Here is a 689-nt window from a genome sequence, read left to right as displayed (position 1 = left end):
CCCCCTCTCCCTCTGCCCCCCCTCTCCCTCTGTCCCTCCTCTCCCTCTGTCCCCCATCTCCCTCTGTTCCCCCTCTCCCTCTGTCCCTCCTCTCCCTCTGTTCCCTCTCTCCCTCTGTGTGTGTGTGTGCCTTCCATTCTTCCATCAACACAATCAGCGTTCACTCAGCACGTGCATGACTTCACATGATCGCGCCTCCCCCAGCTACACAAAACTCCATCTCGGACTTTCCAGTGCAATCGAGCATGTCTCGCACATCTCGAATTTTCTCCATACCCCCCAGGCAAGAGCTCGGACTCGACAAACACACCTGGCCTCGCTGGCAGAGTGGTTAAAGTAGGCTGCCCAGAGGGCACGGAACAGACCCCCAGCTTGGGCAGGAAATGGATTTGCCCCCGCAGGAACGCCTCTTGCAGGTTATGCAACGGAAGGAAAGTCATGACTTCCACTTAAAACAATGGCGTGCAAGTAGCGATGGCAGCTCCCAGGAGCGGCCCACTCTGCTGTGCTGAGCGTCAGTCACGCTCTCCTTTAAACCCCAAGCACCCCTCATGTGAGGGCTCACTATTCCTCTCACTTTCCAGTCCCGGACCCGACGGCACAGAGCGGGCCCTGACGTCACTCATACAGTCCAACGTGCTGCCATGGAAATGGCTTTGTCTCACTCGAGTCTGATACTCATCACTGAG

The sequence above is a fragment of the Tupaia chinensis genome, unplaced genomic scaffold, assembly GCF_000334495.1.
Source record: "Tupaia chinensis unplaced genomic scaffold, TupChi_1.0 Scaffold000049_1, whole genome shotgun sequence".
Classification (NCBI taxonomy): domain Eukaryota; kingdom Metazoa; phylum Chordata; class Mammalia; order Scandentia; family Tupaiidae; genus Tupaia; species Tupaia belangeri.
This window is presented reverse-complemented; position numbering follows the sequence as displayed.